Source organism: Gavialis gangeticus, unplaced genomic scaffold, assembly GCF_001723915.1.
Source record: "Gavialis gangeticus isolate Ggan-Ray unplaced genomic scaffold, GavGan_comp1, whole genome shotgun sequence".
Classification (NCBI taxonomy): Eukaryota; Metazoa; Chordata; order Crocodylia; family Gavialidae; genus Gavialis; species Gavialis gangeticus.
The window spans coordinates 29,762,512-29,784,679 of NW_017729001.1; the positions used below are offsets into that span (position 1 = coordinate 29,762,512).

Below are 22,168 nucleotides of genomic sequence, written 5' to 3' on the forward strand. Positions count from 1 at the left end.
ATTGATTCCCCATTATACCCTATGGCCAGATCTCTGAAGCTTTGGAGCCGCTTCAGCAGATTCAAAGCGGGAAACCAATCCAGAGCTCCGGATCAGATCCCTGGCATCTGAAGCAGCTGGATCTGAAGCCGAAACAAATAACTACCTATTTGCACAGGCCTAACCAACACTACTGATGTTCAGTCTACTGATGTATAGTACCTTACTACACGGGGATTACTGATGTATAGTGCCCGCCGCCCCCCCCCCCCGTGTTGTAAAAAAAAGAACAAAGTTATAGATATTTCATTGATTCTCCATTGTGCCCTATGGCCAGATCTCCAAAGCTTTTCCGAAGTGCTTCGGAAGCTCTGAACCGCTTTGGAAAACCTAAAGAAGCCAGCGCTTCGATCCGGACATGCTGCTTTGGCATCCAAAGCATTCAAATCTTCTCCAGATCCAAAGTACGGTCTAAAGCCTTGCACAGCCCTAGTGTTTGTACCCAAAAGCTTGCAAAGAACAATTTTTTTAAACATTTAGCTGGTCTAATAAAAGATATCGCATCTACCCCAAGAACCTTGTCTGCAGCATACATCAATGCACTGAGAGGTGCAGAGTTGCAGCTCCAAATATCAATGTGCAGAAGGAAGGAGTACTGTAAGAGTGAGGTTGTAGGCGTGATGGTCCAGCAATTATGCAAGAGGCAAGGATTTCTTAAGGTGATATCTTTTATTGGACCAACTATGTAGGTCCAATAAGTACATAGTTGGTCCAATAAAAGTTGTCACCTTAAGAAATCCCTGCCTCCAAGAAGAAAAGAGGTATGTAATGCACCAGCAGTGAACACGGCATCATTTGTTGCAAATGCCATTTTAGTCCTACAATATTTTTCCTTCTGTTTATTACGTAAAGTGTTGTTGGAAAAGTGCTGAGAAGGGCTATTCCTTGAGAATAAAGCTGTACATGTAGCTTAATAGGAAAAGCATTGATTTATGCTAAAATACTTATGTTGGTATGAGGGCTTTTCTTAGAAATGGATCAATGTGCTGTTAAAATGAACAGTGACTGGTCTGTTATCCAGGCACCTGGAACCACAAGGTATATGGGTAGGGAGGCCCATTAAGAACTAGAAGGAAACCTTATAGATAGAAAATCCCCATATAGAAGGGATTTCCCTGTGTCTTTGGCTGTAGCGAAGTCTGCCCTACCAGAGATGACGTATCCTATGGTTTGCAACCATACTTCCAAATAGTGAATATTTTATGTCAGATTGCACCAAAATTTCAGATATTCTCTAAAAAATACCCAGGATATTCAAAAGTGCTTGCTGACCCTACACCCCACCTCACTTACAAACTTCTATGCTAGCAAGGCCGTTAGAATGGGTTTTTAGAGCTGAACTAGACCCACTGGCAAACTCATTGTTGAGGTATTTCCTGAAAGTGTTTATAACTCCTTGGTTACAAGAATATTTTTGTTTGAGATGGGAAATCCAATGGTGAAGTGCTCCCCACCCCATATCTGGTTCCTGGGCTGTACTGCAGAGCAAGGGTGGAAATATTTTGGTGGCAGCACCTTATTAAAATGTTGGCAACCTGTCATGGATCTGGGATATGTCCCAAGACCTTGGATTATTTTTCAAAAATCTTCTGGTACTATTTTCTCATTAGGTCCCGGGAATTCAAGAAGATTTCTGTCACGATCATCATACTACCCTTCCCAGCCAGCACCTGGAAGTGCTAAGCAGCCTGGAAAATGGAGACCAGGAAGAAAAAGTGAACTGAAAAATGAAGAAAGATCCAGGCTCTTGGTGTTGCCCTAGTTTTAGCTGGAGGTTCTGGTTGGGTATAGTTTATCCTGACTTTCCTCTTCCTTTCTCTGTACGTAGGCGAGGAAAAGGCGTTAATGAATTGTGGTAAAAGTTTCATCAGTGAAGGAAAAACTCCTCCTGCGTTTTCTTCCACATTAAGAGCATGACATCTGCTTAGCAATGACTCAGACCATTTTTCATCCAAGAAAAAGTACCCACACACACCCAATCAAGCCAGAAAGTGCTTCTGCCAGTGAGGTGGAGAAAGAAAGGGTGAAAAATAATAAAACAAGGAGAAAAAAATAGCTGACAGGAGCTAGAATGACTAATCAGGAGTGAGGGGCTCCTTAATTCTCACAAAACCCCTTCAAAATAAGCGAAACACAGCACAAAATCCCCACACATTGGGAATAAGAGGACTTAAAGATGTTTCATCAGTAGCATTTAAGATCATTTCAGTTTCTGGAGGCTGTGAGATAATTGCATTCAATGAGTTAAATGGATACATCTTACAAGCTCACAATACATACAGCTAGAGGGGGGAAAAGTCATTTTCATTAAAGGTTACAAGAGGGAAGTAGCTTAATTGGAAAGCTTGGAGGCTTTGCTAATGGTTTAACTAAAATGGAGGAGACCTTGGGGAAAGAATCCACAGGCCTGGACAAATAAAGACCATTGATCATTCATGGAAAGGTAAAGAATAGGCAGGGGCTGGAGCTGTAGGAACTGTGTCGTCCCATGGAACCATCTTGGAGGGTAGAGACTGACCTCCACTCCACTGGGATCTCCTGATGTTGGAAACTGGGACCACTGCTCATGGAGGTCTTGATCCTATGTAGTGCTACATCCTGGCCCCCGCACAGCTCTGAAATGTTTGCTTAACTTTAAGCACATGAGTAGTTTCATTGAGATCAGTGGGATAAGCATCATCTTTCCGAGCTCAAGACAGCCTTTTTGAGCTCACTCCCCACTTGCAAATGCCTTAGTTCTACTCTCGGTCTTGTTCGTTAGCCGTTGCGCAGGAAACTCGGAAGCCCCATGGGTTTAGTTTGTCGATGAGTGGAATGGATGTCAAACAAGAGGTGCGTTCCCTCCTTCATCCCCTTTAAAAGACTGTGCTAGACAAGTCTTTCCACATTACCTAAGGTGAGGCATCCTGCTGTTCTAATGCAATGTGATTGAAGCACCAGACCTTTAAATGTCAGACAGAGACGATACGACATGGCTTAAAAGAAACGCTGTTTGCTGTAGAGAAATCAGGCCCTTCCCGAATGAGAAATTCTTGCTTTGCTGCACTCATCTGAGTGTGTCAAATGGAGGAAATGCCAGGGAAGCCAAAAAGTGGATGGTAAGTAAGTAACCCCTCATCTGTATTCAGGGGTGGTCTTGGCTGGATTGCAAGGCACATTTGAGAGTTAGGTTTTGAGCAGAAAAAAATACAGAAACCAAATGAACCCAGCAGGCTTGCATCCCTGAGGAATGCCTCATCCCCCTTGGCTGGAGGCTGCCTTTCTCAAACTGCCCTGGTACATTACTGCGTGGGTCTGGTGTATGATGAGAGAGATTCTCTGCGGTGCTGGAAGCTAACAGGGTTACTCAGCAGAAATAGCTCAGTAATCAGCAAAGATTTCTCATTGGGCCCAACGCTATCTGCATAAATCAGGCACAAGCTGCAGTCTACACTTTCCTGCCAAACTTCCCACTAGCCTGGGAGATGTGCCCAAGTCTGAGATCCTGGGTGTGGATTTCTCACGGATGCTTTTTCCCTTGCATCTCTCCAGTTTCTTTCTCATAGCAGTGGAGCATTGACACACTCAAGGGGATCCGATCCCTGATCCTAACAATTGCACCTTCTGCTATGCTACACAACTGATTGTTGGCCCTAGCTGGGACCTACTACATGTTCAATTTAAGGTGTCATATAAACCAGCCATAAAAATGTATTACATATAATGTTCTACATATAATGTAGAACATTTTTATGGCTGGTTTGCCATTTTATGGTACCTTAAAAGGGTGCATGTGTAGCACCTTTGCCATGTATGCCACAATTAACATGTTAATCATGGCATACATGTAACATATAGATGGTGCCTACAGTAGCCATGTATTCATATACCATTCAGGCAGAAAGGACCCCTGTGATACTATGATGATGCTCTTGCATGGTATTTTCCTACCAACCTCCATCCTTACATGTCCTAATTTTTGGCATACAATTGACTATCAATTTGAGGACTGCATGTATTAAATGGTGTATATGTACTTTGGGATGTACTCAGCTGTAGGTCAGCAAGTGCTTTGTTAGGTGTTGGTGCTTGCAAGATTAACTTGTTGCTATGCACATGGGTAAGACTGGGTGAGGGGAAAATGTTGATTCTTCTAAGCTTTGCCCACAAAGTTACCTTGGCCTCACAGTAAAACATGGGATACCACCAGCTGTAAACTGGGGAGATTTTCACAGTATGATCATGTTTCTCCTTGGAGGTACACAGAGCTCCCTGGCTTCGTCTCCTCTTGGAACAGGGGAGCTGAATGTGCCTGGGGGCTCTAGCACATTGGAAGACCATTGTGTTGTGGTATCTTCCAAATGCCATGCATGTATGGTCCACATGTGAGCCATTGTGAGGATCCCAGGTTCCCCTTCTCTTCTTTTATACACGGAATGCAAGCATTAGCAATGTTGCTGTTTCCATTATCATCACTGAGTACACCTCCTGGTTTATCTCCCAGTTCAGACTCCAGAGGGAAGTTATTCCATGTTCCCTGCAAAGTCATCTCTGCACAGGTTACTCTTGCTTCACACTTTTGACATTTTCCTTGTGGCCAAAGGAGCTGATGTCTGAGTTTTTTTTTAAAGAAAAGTGGAAGGCGAGATTTTTGGAGAGCAAGACAATAGGGTTCCTAAGGTTCAGGTATGGTATATGGACAAGGGCTGGTGAGGTACAAGACTATGCCGTACAGCAAATTTGAAAATAAAGGCTCAATAGAAATGCTTCAAAATTATTTAATTCACTGAGCAGGTTTCATTTCACTGATTAATTGAACCTTATCAGGGAGTTTGTAAGAACAGTTCATAAAAAGATACTCATTTGCTAATTCGAAGTGTGCTGAAAGCTCCCTCCACTTAGAGCTAGATTGTAGGAGTTTGACATTTGTATGCCCGTCTGCTCTATATTAGGCTTTTTATTGAACCTTGACAGGAATTAATGCCTAATGGCATGCCATCTGACGGGGAAGACTAGGGCTCCATTTGGAGTGCTGACAATATTATCAGCTAAAATTCACATTTTCAAAAATTCCCACTCTTTTGGACTTCTGAGAGCCTGCTTTCATAGATGCTGAAAGTGCCCCCCCCCAGGTGAGGACCTCAGGCTTGGGCTGGACATTCAAAAATCAAGACACCTATGTTTGATGGATTTCCCATCATTCTTTATGCCCCATCCTTCTCTTTCTCTTAATCTGTTCAGACTCGCACAGCGAGTGCACAACTTGAACATTTCACTTTGGGCATGCGTGGTGAGGGTCCAGCATACCCAATGCTGGTAGGGTTGCCAACTTGGTTGGAATTTATTCCTGGAGGTTTCATCACATGACAGTGCCAACGTGCCCGTGACGCAACGTGAACGTGCCCATGTGCTTGCTTATATCAGTTATGGATTATGGTGCATAGACTTTATATCAGGAAGCCAAATTTGCATCACTACTACATTTTAAAATCCCATTGGACTACAGGCAACCCCTGCTTAGCGCTCTCAGTTGGTTCCTGGAAAAACAAGCATTAAGCGAAAGAGTGTTAAGCAAAACCGAAAGTATTTGACGACCCAAGATGGCGACCGCGATTGCTTTTAATGACCCAAGATGGCAACCGCGAGCTTTATAACAAAACTTGCTGAGTGCTACATGAAATCAGGTATCAATTTAAAATGAGCGTTATAGCGAAATAGCGCCAAGCAAAACAGCATTAAGCAGGGGTTGCCTGTACTGTATAAATCAGATTCAACATTTAATATTTATTTTAATGAATGCCCTATCATTTATCTCCCGGGAGACCCTGAGCGGTGTCCTGGAGATTTATATTGAACACATAGATTTGGGTGAGTTATCAGCCAGAGTAAATTTAAGTTGTTTGAACTTTCTCACTGTAAGAGTGGTTAAGCTTTAGGACAGATAACCTAGAGAGGCTGTTGAATCTCGTTCCTTGGGCATTTTTAAGAGCAGGTTAGATGGACACTTTGCTGGAATGGTTTAGACAGGGACTATCCTGCCTTGAGTGGAGGTTGGACTAGATAACCTCATGAGGTCTCTCCCAGCCCTGCTTTTCTAGGCTGCTATCAAGGACTGCTACCTTCCATGCTCTGCGACGGATACCTCTTTCTGTAGCTCATCCAGTTTGACCTTCAAAACCCTTCTATTACTAAACTCCCAAGAATACACTTTAAGTTACAGTTGTTTATGAGCAAGGCAATTGAGAATGAAGGCACATTGCACGAAGACGAGGCTTTCCCTCTAAGTCACATTTCCGGAGACAGAAGGGATTATCGGGGGCTGTTGTTTTATAACAGTTTTTAATCTCGGAGACATCCGAACATCTTGTTCAAATGAAAAGCATGTCGGCGGTTAGTGCTGCTCAGACGGTGTGGTAGGAGCCCAGGCAGGAAACAATGAAGACAAATGTAAAGTTGCTGGCCATTAATCATGCTCCTTTGATATGTGAAAGCACCTCAGTCCTTAGACTGAATATGGTAACGGAGCAATTGCTTTGGGGGGAAAAAGCCATCTCCAGCACTTGGAAGCGTAACACAGGCAGGAGGAACAAAAATAGGACTTACCAGACTGGTTCGGTGCCTAAACCAGCTGGGGCATGCTTGTATTATAAAGTTAACCACTGAAGGACATTAAGAGTGTGCATGGACGGCGGCTGGATTGGGGTCAAACTGAATTTGCCAAAATGCAGGCAGCTCAAATCATGAGCCCTTGGGCTTTTTTCTGAAGGGCCACATGCGATTTGGGTAGCTCAGGCTCTGTCTGACCTTAGCCTGCCTCTGAAATAACTGGAGACCCCCGGAAAGCTCCCCGTGTCCTTTGCTGACAGACCTCCCTCCCTGCTTTTCCAACTGCAGCCATTACACATTCCCCTTGGGCCCTGGCTTTGGCTGCAGAAGTGCAAGTCTGGGGTCTGATTGTCCTGTATGTTGGGGTCTGATTGTCCTGTATGCCAGGGTCTTTTTACACTGTTTTTGCAACATAAAAGGGCCCCAGAGTGGGTGTACGTGGATTTTTTGCTACTATGGGGTTCAAAGGCACTTTCATGTACATTTGTATTTGTAGCAATGCAGAAATCCCAGAGCTCATGTGTGGTTTGATTTGGGATACACAGCCCCAAGGAGGGAAACAGCCATTTCTGGGGGACGTTCCTCAGGGCAAGTCAGGTAGTTTCAGCCCCTCCTTTTGTGTCAGTCTGCATCTCACTGCAATAAGCTTTAAGCCTGTTTGGCCCCAAATGAAGCTGTGCAAGCGGTATTACCAAGCATCCTCTGAGTAAAGAATTCGGACCACATCGGCAGCTTCTCACGTGCGACTCCAGGGAGCGTTTTCAGTGAGTCCATTTTTGCGCTCAGAAACTTTGATCCGCAGGGGAAGTGCCAGGGACACTTGTGCATAAATACACATGACCAATACAAGTAGGCATAAGCATTAACCCTTGTGCGACTGGAAATGTTTGGCGAATGGTCTGTGGACATAGGAGTCAAACCCAGCATCAGTAGCAACAGCTGGACCAGCGGCACTGGTGACAAGTACTCCAGAAACCTGTAAGTTGAATTTTTGACGCTTGTTGTTATGAATGCCCAATGTTGCAGCATGCCGAGGCTCCAGTAGATGTGCTGTATTGTGCCTGGCTCTGTATATAATTCTTCCACCTAATGAAAAGAGTCTCTCTCCAACCTGTGTCATCAAATTTGCCCAAAATGATCTCTAATGTTTAGTAATGAAAACATCTGTAACCATCTCAGCTGGTTGCTAAGATAACAAAGGAGATACATTTGCAGAACAAATTGTTCTGCTGTGACTAGTTCACCTACCTGTAGTCACACTGACAGGTGATAAGCCAAATAATGTGGTTAATAAGACAACAGGGATGTTTCGGTGGACTACATTTAAATGTTCCCTTGCTTCACTCTCAGCATGCAGAATTCACTGTGTTCATTAGGGACTTACTGGAGAACTAAACTAGTATTGGCTCAGTGAGAAGAGCACCATCTACTGAGCTTTCAACAATGCCATGTAATGAGATGTCAACTTGGCACCGAGGTCCCTTCACCACAGCCCTTGCTAGCAAGAAACTGGGCAAATTGAACCTGCACCAGCTCAGTCTAGAGATTATCCTCTACTGATGCACCAGTACAGCTTCTTGCAATGTCCTAGGCATTTTTGGAGGCCTCCCATTCAAGTAACAACCAGTGTTGGTTTTCTTCAGCCAGCAGGATGGAATAAATCACAGCCCAATAGTAGTCATTACCATGGGTCTATTCTTTCCAGTGAAAGCCAGAGTGCCCGCACATAGCACAGGTCACTGGCAAGCGTTGCGGCGGCAGAGGTTTCTCTCATGTCAGCCGCTCTTTGTCTCCGCTCTCTTGCTAAATATGATGAGCAGGGAGGATTGCAAGGGCTCTGACTTTCAGTGCAAATGTCACGCTTAAGGTCTAGGTCAGCGCTGTCCACATGGTACCACTGCCCTGATGGTCCCCTGTGCTTATGCCCTCAGCCTGTGCCCACCCGAATAAACGAACGGGCTTTCTCTGAATCTCAGGCTCCTAGCTTGTGCCCTTATATCTCTACCGAGAGGCAAAAGCATGGGGCTTATCTTTAACTCAGTGCAAGGGGTTGGGCTACAGGATCCCTTGAGGCCCCCTCCACCCAACATTTCTATGGCTTCAGTCACAATGACATGGAAACCAACTGGCACTGTGAAAACCTCCCATGCCATGTCCAGTCACTGAGCCCACACTGAGCCTGGGACTCGCTGGGTGAATGTGGGGGCTCGTTCTTTCTTCTGAGTAAGCAGTGACACTGGTGTCCACCTCTCTTCTCTCCTCCTCTCTGCTTTCAGAGATCTATCGATGGCCAGAGAGTAACAGGAGGAATCTAAAAGCAGGCTCGCTGCGTGCAAAGCTGTTGCCTTTTCCTTTCATTCCTTTTGGCATTTGCTGTTCTGAGGCTGAACAGAACGTGCATCTCCCAGTAGTTTTTTAATCTTTCCAGGCCCAGTACTTTCGCATCACTTCTGACAACATGCAGCAAAGGCTTTATTAGTCAGAACAACCTGCTTGCCTTCTGAACTTCTCATTGCAGACAGAGCCTTTGCCTGGCTCTCCTCCAGAACTGGCTCTCCTGCCAGATGCATTTCCTTGCTGACAGAAACAGAACTTAGGAAAACACCGTACAGTTGGCACCAAGAGTTACCATCTGATCCAAGAGGGAGTCTGCAGTAGCGGTATTTGATCTGAAGCACATTGAAGGAGATAAAGTTTTCTTGCCTTTCTTTTTTCCCTGTTAATTTGCTGTGTCTTCATTATATTCATAGGAGCCTATGAGTACTTGTCATCTCAGAAGTTTGACCCGTGCTCCCCCTGGCTAAGTACAGGCAGCCAAAAAGCCCGAGGCTGAATCAATTCAGTCTTTGCAGGTTAGTCTTAAACTGCAGAGATTAAACTGAGAAACAACTGGATGCACGTTTACCTTTGATTCAGGAATTGCAGCCACATGCCAGCAGTGGCTTAGACCAGGCTCTCTGGCACTTCCTTTTCCTGCTGCCCCCGAGGTCTCTGGGATTTGCAGTTCAGCATCACAGCAGCAGGACTCTGCAGGGTTGCTCATCATTTCCTCTTCCTGCTTCCAGGTGCCTTTGGGATTTATAGTCCACAGTTTCAGGGAGCAGGAACTTTCAGTACGTTTAGCAGGGCAGCTCTATACTGGGGGAAGGGGGGGCTTAACCCCCCTCCCTGGCCCCACACCCCAGGCAGAGTTTGCCTGAGTGGGGCAGTCTCTGCCTCTTCTCCCCTCCCTGCAATCCCAACCCTTCCCTGCTGGAGCAGACAGCACAGCACAGCCCAGGGATGCAAAGCATGCTGGGATGCAGGGGGACGCTGCTTTAACTTGAACCAGGAAGGAGTCTGGGACAGAAGTTTCATAAACCAGTTTGACCCAAACCAGTGAAGTCTGATACTACGTTTAGCCAGGTTTATCTTAAACCAGTTTTTGCCATTTTGAAATGGGTTTATGTACATGGAGCTTTTGTTCTGTTCAGGTTTAAACCTGTTTCTGATGACTTAAACCAGTTTATGTGTAACTTCTGTCCCTAGCCCCTGTTATAACTCTTGGCCACCTTTCATAGTGAGACAGGTGGATGTCTCCTCCCCCCCAATTCACTCCCAGAAACAAACCTCCAATGAGCTTTGTGTGCAGCTGATGGATAAATCCAGCTTTTGCTGAGAAGAAGGATCCTTGCCAGCATTTTGACTGAGGGTATGACATGGGGAAAGGCTCGTATGAGGCCATCCTTGAGACTATTTTCTGTTTGGTTTCTTTCTATTTGAATGTGGAACCTCCTTTAAAGCTAAGAACAATTGGTTTTGCTTAGGAGCTGTTTAATTTATGGACTTTCTCTTGCTAATGTAAAAGTTTCTACCCATCTTGTGTGCTGCCAACATTGGCCAAATGAAGATGAATGCAGTGTGGAGGTACTCCGATTGCAAAAGCTACCAGCACCACTGCTTCAGGATTAAAGTAGTTGTCCAGTGGTATCAAGAAGAAGTTTGTTCTTAGGGTAAAATACTGCACACTGAAATGCATCATGTACTTCTAGGGGATAGCACGTCCCCTGGGAATATCCAGTATGGGCAGGGTGTGGTGGCTGAATACTTAAAACATCTCACTGTGGCTCCAGAGATATGACTTTGTATGTTGCCTCGGACTTGGGTCAAAGGCGGTCCCCTCATCAGCCCAGCTGTAAATGCTTCTTGGTCATTTGGGTTGGAGAATTAACAGTGGCTAGTGCATGATGCTAGCCTTACGTGCTGTTGGCTATAGGGGCTGGTGTGTCTTATCTAAACTAGCCCCAGGGGTCAGAAAGTTCAGATGAGCCCTTGACTTTGTCCCCGGAGACAAGATGTTTCTGGAGAGGAACACACTGGTCTGTCCTGCTGTGGCAATTTCTGCCTCTACGTCTGCTTGTTTTGCAAGGCCCATAGGATGTTAACCTCTTTCCCGAAGCTAAAATGGATGTTTGTCTCTCAAATATTTTGAGTTTCCAGTGTAGCGAGCATATACCTAAAAGTGTTGGGAGCAAAGTAATTCACAAGGGGTGGGTTTATGGAATTGAAATGCTGGAGGCACTTGGTTTAGAAAGGATCTGGGAGGTGAGAGATGCAAATATTTGGTTTTCTTAATACTCTGATTTAGGCTGAGCCTTGTTTATTAAAACTTCATGACTGTGAGGCTCCTGGGGGAGGAACCACAGGCAGGATCCTCTGTCTCAGCATTCGTCACTGCCACCGGGTTCATGCGTCCCACATGTTAGGGAACCTGGCAGCTGGCTCTTGGGGGGGGAGGGGGGCAACGTCTGCGGTGCTTATTCAGTGGGAATTCACAGATAGAGTCCAAATGAAGTTAGGACCCCAAGGTTTTGCTCCACTTAAACCTGAGATAGAAAACTCCCCCTCTGTCAGTCAGCTGTTCCCACACCCAGTTTGGGAAAGAATCGTTCCCTTCATTCCCAGATTCTGGGGTTTACCCTGCTTTGATGACCAGGCTCAGGGCTGAGAAGGGAACCCATTCCACGGGCCCCACTTACATCCAACCCCCATTCCTCCGTCCATTTCTGGGCCCAAGGCACACGGGGCACCCCAGGGAGGCTGGCGTTGTGGTTCCACACTGGGGTCTGCTCTCGAGGGGGGCTGGTTTGACTTCCCGTTTCAGATGCTTCTCTCTCTGACTGTCCCGTCAAGGCTCTTACAGAAGCCAGGATGGTGTGGGAGTGCAGACAGGATGTCGGGTGAGAGGCAGAGACTTAATTCCTCCTCCTCCAGCTTCTTGTTACCTTTCCTGTCATTCTGCTTTGCAATAGCTGTGTCTTCCCTTAGTTCCTTAGCCCCGACCTCTGTCACTTCTCATTCCCCCATGCAGCACCCCGCTGCCCGGATGTGGGGACTGGAAGGTCACTCCGATGGGTATTCATCACCTTCGATGCCTCACTGGTAGCTTCTTAATAATGATCTGGTGGCTCTTGTAGGGGCCAGAAAGGGGATAATGAGTAGCAGTGGGTGACATTTGGAAGTTGGTGGCATGGAAGTGCTTTGTGTAGAGAACAGGGCCGTTGCGCTGGGCATCTCCACATTGTGTGCTCTTCCACCTGCAACAACTAGCATCTATATCATCAGGAAAGCAATGCGACATCATCCAGATTCTCATACGCCCAAAGGCCCTTTTAACATCATTTTGGCAAGGACAAGATGCTTTCCTAGTGCTTTAAGGCCCCATTAAATTACCAGAGTGGCATAAGAAAGCAGTCTTTAAATAAAAATCTGCCCCATGGTCTTTAATTACTGCAATCAGGTGGTTTCTTCTACCACCATTGACATGCAGATGTGTTTTCTTGCAGAGGTCTTTGCCTGGCATGTGAAGAACAACAAAGGGAACCCAACAAGTTACATTACAATGAATGAGGGTCTTAGCAGGGCTCCTAGCAGCATAACTCTGTGGTCTAACTGTGCTGGTGCCAGTCCTTAAACACACTGGTGTCATTATATTGGTATAACTGGAAACATGTGCCTAGGTAGACAAGCCCTGAGTTTTTAGGTGGTATTGGTTAAGGCTTACTATACACAGAGGTCATTCAGCGTGGCGGGTTTGAGCCGGGTCTAGCTGGCAATGCAGACATATCTGTGCAGTGGGTAGCACCATGAGACCCTACCCCATACTGGGTCCTGGGGCACTTCCACCCTGCCATTGCTAATGTCATGACGATCATACAAGTCATCAGAGAGAACTGATCTTCTGGCCAGCGGAAGAGGAAAGTTTCGAAGCCAACTTGAAGGGAGGGGAATGATTCAGTATCTCCGAGGGAGACGGGTGGAGGATGAGACTACCAGAGAGAGGTAGCAGCCCTGTCCTCTTGGATCAGAGGTGAGAGGAATAATCCAGACTAAATGTGGTGGCTGCATACATTCACCCTGAAATTTGCTTCTGTTCTGGCATTCATGTCCAGGAACCACATCCCTAGGACATGCAGGGGCAGCAGGAGGGAGATGCTGTGCTAGGGAAGCCTTTGAACCTTATTAGGGACCGTGTGAGTTGCATGTTTGGCAGGGACTTTAGGAATCAGCCTGTTACTCTCTAGGATTGGGTCACCCGCAGGCCCTCTGCCAATTTTCCTACATCACTGCTACACCCTCTTCCAGCTGTTGCTTTCAGGAAGGAAATCTGCCAAGAATCTCCCATCCCACGATGTTTTTATGGCTCTCCCTCCACCCCCGTCTCTTAAAAAACGTAGTAACGGCACTCTGTGTGCGTGTGTGTCTCCATGTATGTGCCTGTCTGCAAGGGGGCGAGAGAACAAGTTTCCTCCTGGAAGAGGTGCCTGGTGGAACATCTGACAAGGTTTATGCCGACCTCTGTGCCCGGATGAATGATCCTCTTAGTTGATGCCTTGAACATCTCTGGAGCCTCCTGTGGGGGCAACTGGTGTTTCCAGGGGCGTCGGTGGAGCGGGTGCACACCTTGTCTCCAGGCTCAGGTAGGTCCATGGAGAGGGAAGAGCAAACCCAAGACAAACTTCAGCAATCAGAAGGTATTTCTCTCTACTGAAAGATTTTGAAGCTGGGTGAAATGGGGGAACAAGGGCTCTGCCTCCCTGTATTTCTCTGCAAGACCTGTACCCTGCCTTAAATATGCTGGGATTTTAAAATAACAAATGCTTAATGAGCTCTCTCTCCCCCCACCCTTAATTTAAAAATAAATCACTGCCAGCATCTGACTGCTGCTCTGCTCTGACCCTGCAACCAATGATGAAACTTGCTGACAGGGACCCGGCTATGTCCCCAGAGGGACCTCATCGAACTGGGGTGCTGGAGACCGGGCTACTGTAATTTAACACAAATAGATGCATAATGGGATGACTGCGCCTGCCTCGATGTGCTGATGGGGTCTGAATGAGCTGGAGAAGGTTTAAGGACCATTTGGTGATAGCAGGATGCTGTGGGCTGTCCAGCGTGCTGCAGAAGCCCGAGTGGCAAATGGGGCGTTCGGCTGTGTTGAAAATGGGAAAGAGAAAGTTGAAGAGGAAATGACCGTAGGATGGGACATCTGGACTGGGCCAGGCTCAGGAAAGACTGAGGGGTCACTAGAAGTCCGGACTTAGAAGGGAGGTGTTGCAGGTTACCCTAGAAGGGGCCTTGACAAAGCTGCTCCCAGTAACAGATAACAGAGAACATAATGAAGCCCAGGTCCGGGCAACTTTCGAGCAAACACACACTTCCTCAGGCTCAGGGAAAATTAAAGATGGTAAAAAGTCCCGAAAAGTAGGAAATACATTTCATTTTTGCACAGAGGAAGCTGAAGGTGGAAGTCTGTTCTGGGTCCATGGGAGTGTCTTTGTGGGTTGCTCTTTGATGTGCAGATAAGGCATTTTTTGTGATTTCCCAGCTGGTCTCATAAAAGGGGTCATCTCTGAGCCAAGAGCTCTAGAGTTTTCCATTTATTTTTATCTCAGACCAACACGGCTCCCAAATACATCCCTGAAACAGGTCTGGGCAAGGCATTGTGTGTTTCCCTCTAATGCCTGAGCAGGATTTGCCCAGTGAAACTGGAGGCAGGACTTTAAAGGTGCATCTGTCTAGTCAATCTGTGGAACTCATGGCTGCTGGAGGACTAAGCTTGTTAATGGAGCCACATTACAACTACAGCTCAGTCTAATGTGTCTGGTTGGTTAAGAGCTCCAGACAGGTATGATTTGTGTCCATTCCCCGCCCCCCCATGTCAGGTCATCTAGGCATCTTCCACAAAAGTCCCCCAGCCACAGGATATCTCTGGGTTCAAAAGATTAGATACCTTTGTGGAGGGCAGGGGCTATTAAACATGATAGGCAGGGATGTTACCTCCGGCTTCGGGGCATCCTTATCCCTGTGACTGCTACTAACTGGGATGGCATGATAGGGCACGGATCACTCTACCTGTTTCTTATACCCTCCCTACAAGGCTGGGGGCAGGATATTGGGCTAGATGCTGTATTGTCATGTGCTGAAGGTCCTCAGGGAAACTACACTGATGCTCCCGCAGGCGCTCATACAATCCAGTGCATGTTTGAGGCAGGTTGTGTCATGAGGCAGGGGCAAAGGAAGAGCAGAAAAAGGAGGATGGGAGTGGTGGGGTGTGGAAAGAGGACAGTGACTTCATCTTACAAGGAACCAGTGGATGCTACAACCTTCCCCCAGCAGTCTCTCAGGGTCTTTCCCCCCTAATTTGCACCCTCACTGATAAAACCTAACCCTATCCTATCCCCCCACCCTAGTAGCTCCTACCAATCGGGAAATGGAGCATCCTCTGCTGTGGACTCATTTTGGCGGGCACCTGAATCTAGAGCTGGACAAGTCTACCTGGAGCAACTTGCCAACGGAAAGAGCTTGTCCCTCTCCCTCAGTGCTTTGCCCCGCTCACTTTTTAAATGCCTTCCTATTTGGGATCGGTCGTGTCTCACACCAGAACGCTTCCCCTGGAGCGCTCACTTTGTTTGTCACAAGCCAAGCGTGTTGATAAGTTCTTGATTTCTGCACCTCAGCATTTCTGGAAAAAAGATTCTGTTCTCCTTTTCCTAGGGCAATCCCCGCCTCACTACTGGTCCAGTCAGCAAGTTTCCTCCTGATTCACCCAGGAGGTGCTTTTGCAATAGGTCATTGTGCAAAAATAAACAAGACTGACGTTAGTGCCACCGATTCCTGTTTTTCGAGCTGTGGTCTTGCTCTGGTTAGCCGGGATACAGGCACAGCGTTGGAAGCTGGGGCTTTCTATGTTTAAGGCGCACAGCCACGGAGCTGTTGCTGCTTGTGGGGCTTCTCACAGAAGGCTGAAGGCTTCTACCACCGCTCCCAGTAGGCCGCCTTTGCTGGTTCTCCTAGTGGGGCAAACGTCACCCAGGATGGCAGGTGTGAGGAAGTCCCAAATGCAGCCTGATGCCTTTCAGTCTTCAGCAATGTCTCTTGAGACGCATGCTGTGGTGCAGGGGGCAGCTTTGCAAGACGGAGGGTCCATGTCAGGCATTTCCTCCTCTCTGACTTTGCTTTCACATATATTCCCTTCTGCACTCAGGCTCCAAATTCAGGTCCCACATCTGGCTCCTCCTCCTTGTTCTTGCTCGGGATCCTTTGTTCTGTTTACAAGGGGTTACACGAAACAACACTGCTGGGTCTATGCCTCATTCCCACTTCCTACAGCATCCTGCATTTCCTTGGAGGTCTCCTAGACCTTGGTGTGTTTAGCTGATGGGATCCAAGCAGCTGAGATGCTAAACAGTTGCAGACCTCAACTATAATCAGACTGAGCACAAATATGTAAACATTAGGAAGCTGGGGCTCTCCCGCACCGGCAATGTACAGAGAGATGCCCAATGCCCACTGTAGTGCCTCCAAACCTTGTGTCCGAGATTACAGTAGCATCCCTGTGAGTCCTCAAGGCGCAAAATCCAGACTACAGGAGAACACAGAACAGCCACAATAAGTGGACCTGACTTCTGTGCCGTTTTGAACGTTTAAGTGGGATTAGCCTAAAATCACCGTTTTTAAGGTTCATTAAGGATGCGTGTCACACGTGCATGCCTTTAATGCACCTTAAAAATGGCATTTTTAGGCGAATCCCACCTAAATTTGATACCTACTTAAAGCAAGTGCCAAATTTAGGCCTGATTAGCTAAGTCGCATTAGCCCACATGTAGACTGTTGATGCCCATTAATGCAGCATGTGTCAATGGATGCACATCACATTCATGCACGTTAGCGCGGCTACATGTGGGCTAATGCAACTTTGCTATGCAAGCCTGAATTCAGTGCACCTCAAAAAAAGGCGCATTAAATTTAGGTGCATGTAAATACATGTGTATATGCACCCTGTGTTAACTTGCAAGCAAACTTAGAAGGGCTGTTGGGGTTTTTTTTTGAGTGCTCCCAGGTCACAAAAGAGCAAGAATTTGTTATAGAGCTGTCAGAGAAGGAAGTGAAGTGCAGGAAGAATGGGTGGCTAATTGGACGTGCGATTAATTGGAGTTGGATTATTCTCTTGTACCTTCCTAGCATGGCACCCTTGTCGCACAGCATCACTCAAACCCCAGGGTCTTTGGAAGTGTACCTTTGCATCTTGCAGTGATTTCAGCTAGGAGATATCCTACCCCTTTGAGGGGACACTGTTCTCCAAGTACGCACCAAGTCCCTGGACAGCAGGACAAACTGTTTGAGAAAGGTGGCCAAGGCCTGTTGGGTGACAGTGTGTGTGTTTTATGTTGGCTATTCACCCTTGGGCCAAGTCAAGAGCGCACATGTTTCTGTGCCAACACCTTTCCCTTGGCTGTTTCTCATCCATTGAATTATTTCCCCTTTGTTCAGGTTGTTTTTAAATTACAATATAGTTTTAGTGGCAGGCCAAGCTGTCCTGCTCCCTCTCTCCTGATTGCAATTTTTCCCTTGGCTCTCTTGACTCATTAGCAGCACACACAGCGGGCTGACATGCTGATTTATGCTCAAGAGGAAGCCAAGGCTATCTAGAGAATTTCTCTTTCTTCATTGGAAGGAAATGTTGGATGTCCCAGAACGTCTGGCAGGGCTTTCATTGCTAATGCAGGTCTGGGCAGAGACTGCAGCCAGAGAACGGTCCGCGGATGCTTTCCCCGTGACTGCCGTATTTCACTGCGTTTCTCTGTGGTGCAATTTTGCAAACGCAGGTTGTGTCATTCCAGACTGCCCAAGGGCAGGACGAGGACATTGTCAGCCAGAGCCCTCCTGAATAGACAATAACACCTCTTTCTTGGACGGCTGTACTGGAGAGCTTTCCCCAGCAGCATCACTGTCAAGGAACTGCTTGTTCATGCGTGACGGTCATAGTACCAGACTAATGCAATTTAGACATCTCCAGCTAGGACTGTTGAATACCTAGAGGTATCTGTCCCCAGAGAATCCTCTCCAGGCTTTATGCTAAGCTGCATAAAGGCAAGATCGGGACTTGGGTCAATGCTGCATGGCTACTCAGGCTGTAGGAGGCATGATAGACAAAGTTCATGGTGTCTGTTCTTCATGGCTATCCCAGTTCAATGCCTTAAAGCCTTCCTAGCTAGCGTGGAGCACAACCCTTAGTACTACTGCTGTATTTTTGAATGAGTAAGCAATAGAAGAAATGGTAACAGTTCAAGGCAACATCTCATTATCACAGAATCATAGAAAATGAGGGTGGAAGGGACCTCAGGAGGTCACATCTAGTCCATCCCCCTGCTCAAAGCAGGACCAGCTCCAGCTAGATCATCCCAGATAAGGCTTTGTCTACCTGGGTCTTAAAAACCTCCAAGGATGGAGAGTCCACCACCCCTCTGGGTAGCCTGATTCAGTGCTTTACTACCCTCCTAGTGAGAGAGTTTTTCCTAATATCTAACCTAACCTTCCCTTGCTGCAACTTGAGCCCATTGCTCCTTGTTCTGTCACCTGCCATCACTGAGGACAGCCCAGCTCCATCCTCTTTTGAACCCCGCTTGAAGGAGTTGAAGGCTGTTATTCAAGCCCCCCTCAGTCTCCTCGTCTCTAAACTAAATAAGCCCAGTTCCATCAGCCTCTCCTCACCAGTCATGTCCCCCAGCCCCCAACCATTTTTGTTGCCCTCCATTGGACTCTCTCCAATGTGTGCTTATCCGTTCTGTAGGGGGGGGCCGCCAGCTGGACACCGGACTCCAGATGTGGCCTCCCCAGTGCAGAATAGAGGGGAAGAATCATTGCCCTTGATCCTACCAGTGCAGCCCAGGATGCCACTAGCCTTCACAACGAGGGCACGTTGTTGGCTCATATTTAACTTATTGCCCACTGTAACCCCCAGGTCTTTTTTCATTAACCTGTGGAACCTCCGTCCTCAGGATACCACCTTGAAAAAGACCTTAGATGAATACTTTAAAAAAGGATTAGGGGTTTAGTAATAAAACAATAGTGCCTATAATATAGCCCAGCTATTACACTGAAGCTTAGTATAAAAGCTGAACTAGCTGGTGGAGCATCCAAGGAGACAAATATAAGGGATATTCCTCCTCCAGCTTCAGGGAAGAAGCTGAACTTCTGGAGTCAGGAGGGAGATGATAGGCCACCCTATTTTCTCCGAACCAGACACTAAGGGGGGGGTCAAAGGCAGGGAAAGGCAGGTTGTAACAGCCCCCTGGAGCCTTTGATGCTTTCATCTGCCTTGTTTAAATGAGGTGCAAGTCCTGCCAAGAAAGTAATTACCTTGCCCATTTCCAGGCCTGCTTTGGTTTGCATTTTCAGCTGTCACCTGCAAATTGTGCCCAGGCAGCATTATTCCTCCATTTCCTTAATCACACTTTAAGATCGTACCCGTGCGCCCGCTGGAACAGTTCATTCCTGGGACAGAAATAGGCCTGGGATGATTTACAGGTGCCCCCGACGGGCTGCGAGAAGTGGCTTGGTGCTGAATGCTAATTGTGAAAGGAGGATGTTATTGTTGCAGGGGCTTCAGACAAAGGTTCATCGCCGCGCTGCCTTAGAAAAAGCCCAGTTACCACTGAAAGGGGAAGAGATGTCTTCTTCCTTGCATTTGCCTGCAAGGATGGACAGGCCAAGGGTCACTCCCACAAGCAAATCCTGCTCACGGGACTTCACAAAATGATTCCTGAGGCTCTCTCCTTCATACAGTCCCTGACACGCTCACCATGTGCTCAGTAGAAAACACCCATTTTCAAATCCACCTGGGAACCAAGTTCTTGGTCATGGTGAAGGTCGCATCAGAACAGGGGGCTGCCAATCAGGAGTCCTGGGTGCTTTTCCCGACTCTGCTACCAACTCTCTGAGTGGCCTCTGGTGTGTCCCTCAGCTCCTCTGTGTCTCAGTTGACCCATCTGTCAAACAGATCTCATCCTGACCTGCCTCCCAGCAACTGGGGAGGCCTAATTAATGTTTATAAGGCTCTTTAAGTTGCTTATCCTACCTCTTCCCTTCTCCTTCCCCCCACCCCCTTTTTTTTTCTCTCTTTCTCGATGTGCTTTTACGTCTTCTCATATTTTGTCTATTTTTGAGAAAGCCGAGGGAACCATTGGGACAGTCTTGATAGGGGCTCAGTGATCATCTCCCTTTCCCCCCCTTGCATGTCCTTTGTACGTTCAGGCTGGTTCCTATATTTTTCTGTAGGAGTATCTTGCTTTGTTAGCAAAGCATTAGCCCCAGGCCTGAAATCTTGGTCCTGAAATCCATGGCTGCATTTTACCTTTGCATTACATACGCTCTGTATTTTGGGTAAGAATGAGATATTTAAAGGACTGGCTAAAAGAGGAGGCAGAGGGGAGTTGATTCTTGCTGCCAGTGGGAGATTCTTCCCTACAGAAACCCTTCTCAGCACTATGCTCTACAGTAGTGGGCTGTTTATCCCTCTGCATTGTGCTTTGCTTGAGTTAAAAATCCCATCTGGGATGGGCCATGGGTGAGAGACAATAGAGACATTCAGTGATTAGACATCATCCTTTTGGATCAGCTGTGCCGTGCAGGGTTTAGACACAGCTGTTTTTCCCAGCCGCTCTCCCCGCTTCCTGTTTGAAAAAGAAAATCCCTTTGCCTTGGCTTGGTTACAGGTGAGGCACTTCCCTTCTCCCCAGGAGGGCGGTCAGGTTTATTCCATGTGCATTCGTTTCCTCCAGCGAGGGTGGAGGCCTGTGGGTCTTAAGGCTGAGACCACACATGGCAGCCCTCGCACGGCATATACGCAGCAGCTTTCACTCGTGCACAGACACTACGTGTCCATGCATCGCATGCATCCGGCGTGATTTGCTGCCTCGGTGCTGCTTAGCTGATGTACCTTGACATCTTTGTACCAGTTTGCTATGGGGGCTGCACGGGCCAACAAAGGATGATTGGACCGGGTGCTTTTTTATGCATGGAGGCTGGAATTGAATTCCTCTGCTGAGCCCCATCTCTGCTGACCGGGGGCACTATATCTGGGATGTCTCCTCGCTCCACCCACTTGAAAGAGATAAAAGGAGGATGGCCAGCTGCAGCCTAGCAGGTGACAAATAATTGCCTTATAATGTTGTGTTGGCCTCATCTGCAGACAGGTGCTCCTGTCCTCCAGCTAAGGACCCTGGTCGGTGGGCAGAAGCTTAGACTTTTAACTCCCAAGTTCAGGCCCAACTAGGGGCGTCTGCACCAAAAGCAGCAGCCCCGATGGGCGGCTTCTTTGCTCCTTGCAAAATAGCAGCTGTGCTAATGAGCGGATGCAGCTGGGGAGAGCGCTCCCCGCCTTCTCCCACTCGTGTCCTCAAGGTACATATTTGTGGGTGATGTCAGAAAGGGAGACAATAAGCTCTCTTCCCCCGCAACAGAGCCAGTGAAATAAAAACCAGATGGAGAGAGGAGGCCAAACCGCTGGGAGCCTGAGGAGGTCAGGAGATGCAGACAGATGGCAGATGGGGTCTGTCAGTGGAGCCCTTTGCGCGGTTTCGGCTGGTTTTTTGGAGCTGCTCCTCTGGAAGCAGACACGGGGGCCAAGGAGATGCAAAGCAGCTTGCGGAGACGTTGCAGATGCACCTTGGCTTGCTGGGTGCTAGGTCTCGGGGAGAACCGAGGGAGCCCCTGCCCCACTTGGGCTGTTCGCATGGGACGTCTCGGGGTATTAACAGTCGCTCCCGTGCCTCTTGGCATCTCCAGGCCTTGCGGTGGCCCTGGCTGTGTCTGAAGCAAAGGGGAACTGGGGCTGTCCAGGCACCCAGCAGTCTCCTTCCAGCTGTGCCGAGAGAGGGTTTTTTTCCTTTGGAGAAGGAAGTGGCCTGCATTGCTCTGGGCTCTGGATGGGGGGGTGGGCAGGGAGCGCTCGTGCTGTGTGGCTTGTGCCTGTGTCAGAGAGGAGACGTCTGTCTGTCCACGTTGCCTGCTTCTGCAAGCCTCCAGCCGCTTGGGCGAGCTCGGGCTGAGGATGGTCTGTGCAGCTGGGCTGCCACCCGCCCTCCTGAGCATCATCTCATGCAAGCTCTGGGAGGTGGTTGTGGAGCCGAGAGGGACAGGAAAGGGGTGTAGGCAGGGGTCAAGTTATGTGGGGAGCTCTTTTGCCCTTGCCAGTGCCCTCCCACCCCCAAATGCCTTTTTG

The 22,168-nt window shown here is 47.7% G+C and overlaps 1 protein-coding gene across 1 annotated transcript in view; it reads left to right on the forward strand.

Annotated features, from left to right (window-relative positions):
* CMKLR1 (chemerin chemokine-like receptor 1) overlaps window positions 1-22,168 on the forward strand; it is a 225,726-nt gene that overhangs the window by 171,473 nt on the left and 32,085 nt on the right. The window lies entirely within an intron of this gene.